Source organism: Suncus etruscus, chromosome 7 (assembly GCF_024139225.1).
Source record: "Suncus etruscus isolate mSunEtr1 chromosome 7, mSunEtr1.pri.cur, whole genome shotgun sequence".
Lineage (NCBI taxonomy): Eukaryota > Metazoa > Chordata > Mammalia > Eulipotyphla > Soricidae > Suncus > Suncus etruscus.
Genome location: NC_064854.1, coordinates 87113085 through 87116340, shown reverse-complemented (window position 1 = coordinate 87116340; position 3256 = coordinate 87113085). Strand labels below are relative to the sequence as shown.

The following is a 3256-nucleotide window of genomic DNA, read 5'->3' as shown; positions in this document are numbered from 1 at the left end:
CAATAATAGACTCTAAACAATGTGTGTCCCTGCCAAGCTTATTTTACAGCTTTTGAGTCAACAAGATGATCACTATATTATTCTACATGTCTGTTTTGCCTATCTACTTTTTTCAAGTCCTGAAAAAAAGGTGTTCCATTAAGAATAGAAGTAGTTCTTGTGGATCCTGTTCACTATCTCCTACAAACTGATCATTTACTTTTCCAATGGTCAGCTTAAGTGTTTTTGAATTGATATCTCCCGCATCTACATAGTCTAGATTCTGCAACTGCTCATTTCCAATCGTGATAGTCTCTGCTTCATTGTGTGGTGTCAGTTCATTGTCCCAGTTACCTGTTGAGGTTGTAACTTGTTTTCTGCTCTTGTTCTTTCAAGTAATCTGTTGGTTCTGAGGGAAGTTTGCAGTCTTATCATACATTTGTGTTCAAGTTATCTCATTTGAGAGAATTCTGCTTTTGAAAAGGCTTCTGACAAGGTCTCAAAGTTTCTGGCAAATTTGCCATTTGTAGAAACATAAGCATATCCTTTTCCTCAAACGAGAAGATTAAAAGAAATCCATTCATTATCCAATTTTTACCCAATTAGGTGAGTTGTTTTTTTTTTTACCCGAACATCTTTAAAGTGTTTTCTGTATAGGGCTCTCCTTGCAGTAAATTTAAGAAGTTTAGTGAAAATAACGCTAATGATAAAAATGTCCATGAGTAGAATACACTTTTTCCTAAATTTTTCTGATTGATTTTTGTGATAATCAGTAATTTAATAAAGCAAGTTCCACTTGTTGAGTAGACTTCTGAAAAATTACATAGGGTTCATTGAAGAGGCTCACTGAGCTATGTTTTCTTTTCACCTTTTAAAAAATCCGAACTGAGATTATGGAAACAATAACTAATATTTCTCCAACGTGGTCAGAATCTATAATTCTCAGGTGAATAATGATTCCTTTCAGCATTAATCTGCTTCTTCCTAAAATCATCTCTAAAGTCCCTAAAGGCATTGGCCCTATTAGGCCATATCCAATCTTGTAAGGCATAGAGCTGGAATTATAGTTAAATCTCCAGGGCAAGGTATATCAAGACCACAGCTTCCTGAAGTGCAAGCTTTAATGAGCTTAAGCTGCAGGGTTCTCTTGGTCTGGGATGTAAAGCTGAATTGATTAAAAAGGTTCTCTGATTTAGAGAGGCCAGTTTCCTGAGACAGGTTGACCACGACACCTCTGGTCTCGAGGGGAGGTCCTTTAGCCCATACAAAAGGGTTTTGTCCTGCAGTGTTTTCATAAATGCACCATTTTGCCACACTTAAAACATCTGACCTGATGTCATGAGATTGGTTTTGTACCCCTACCATAATTGCCAGGGAAACATTAAGAAGTTGAAAGATAAGTTTCTTGCTTAATGAAATCCCCTGCCACATCTCATACAAAGTCCAGGTGGCTTCCTAGGGTGAAAGCCACAGATATGATTCCCTAGAGTTTTCATTTGAATCGCATGTATTGTTAGAGGTGGGAGGGAGGAGCTGCAATAATTTTAAGTTCCATTGGGGGGCGGGGGGGGCTGGAGGGAATAGTTGTAAAGGGGGGGGGGGCTAAAGGGAATAGTTGTAAGTTCCAGCTAAATTACTACAAGAATGTAGAAATGCCAGGACATCTTCTTTTTCCCTAACTGGATATAATATAGCCTGACAATATTCATTGGCATTATGAAAAACTAAAGTTTTTATCAGTAATTTTTTTTAACTTCCATATGTTTAAGATGCCTCTTAGTAGCCTCTGTCAACTTCCTCAGAACATTTATCTGCATATGGCACCATAGCTCCAATGCTCCCTGAAAAGTATTTTCATAAAAACCCTTATACTTGGTTTCTGAGCAAATTTTTCATAATCCTTCAAAGAAAATTCCCTGACAAGTCTCAAAACAGCACAGAGTAGCCTGGCCTGCTTCTTTACTTCTGTGAACTCCCCTTCTATAAACATCTCATAAGACAACGTGACTTCTACAACCATTCTTCCAGTGTTACATAGGCTATTAATATTACTTTTATAGCCTTCAGACTACCAGTTTCCCTGTAAATATTGAGAAACATTCAAACAAGTTTTTGCTACAATGTTGAAATCCTGATGGTGGGTCCAACACCCAACATCAATCTACCATCATTCCAGGTGCCAAATAATTCAACATAAAACTGAGAACAAGATTCCCCCCACACCAGGTCTTCAGGGCCACACCTGGTTAATCGGGCCCTGGGGGAAGGGGGTGAGAAATTCCTCCCTAGGCATCCAAAAACTACAGAGGCTCGGCTGGGCTCAGAACACTCCACATGCCAGGATTTCGTGTGCCTTTGACTGGTATGATGGGGGCTCTGGGCAGGACAGCTAGCCATAGGACCCCTGGGCTGACCACTTAGTCCAGGCGAACAAGATTCCCCCCACACCAGGTGGGTCTTCAGGACCACGCCTGGTTAATCGGGCCCTGGGGGGAGGGGGTGAGAAATTCCTCCCTAGGCATCCAAAAACTACAGAACCGCGAGGGGGCTCATGCCCCAGCGCGTACTTCATGTATTAAGAGTATTTCTTTTTCTTTTGTTATGTTTTGCATATACAGAATGTTCATTTCGCATTCTGCCCTTTCCCACACCCCTACGAAGCTCTTTTTTACTCCTTAACTCTCTAACCCCCTCCCAAATGTCACTAACCTACATTACTCTTTTTAACTTTAGTAGTGTACAATCCTAATCACAGTCCAAAACTGTGCATTGTGTATGACAACCCCAAACTGTTTCAAGATACATATAATGGACACGTTGATGTATGAAAAAAGCAGAAAAAAATTAATTAAAAAACATGTGTGTGCCCCCCCCCCAAAAAAACTGAGAAAGAGGACCATAACAAAAAACACTTTCTTCTTTTTTTTTTTTTTTTTTTGTCCCCTCATTCACAATACGGACCAGGCAAAGGGCCTGGCTTGAGGTGTATATGGGGAGCATTTACTGTACCTCCTCTTCTATACAGTCAGTGTAAAGAACACAGCCTGTGGTAAGCATTGGGAGGTCTTATTTTTTCATTTTTGATTATATATATATAATATATATTATATATTATAATATAAGATATATATATATATATATCCTTCACCAGTGCAACATTCCCATCATCAATATCCCCAGTGTCCTTCCTCCCCACCCCACACCACAGGGATTGTTTAGTGCAGTCACAGAAATAATTACACTGAGTACTGTCATAACAAAATGTGACTGAATGGGA

The 3256-nt window shown here is 39.5% G+C and overlaps 1 non-coding gene across 1 annotated transcript; it reads right to left on the bottom strand.

The window, feature by feature from the left end:
* Positions 1-2913: 2913 nt before the first annotated feature.
* On the bottom strand, positions 2914-3045 carry LOC126014719 (small nucleolar RNA SNORA51). The gene has a single exon (XR_007497719.1). It is a non-coding gene; the product is annotated as a small nucleolar RNA SNORA51 (small nucleolar RNA).
* Between the last annotated feature and the right edge of the window lie 211 nt (positions 3046-3256).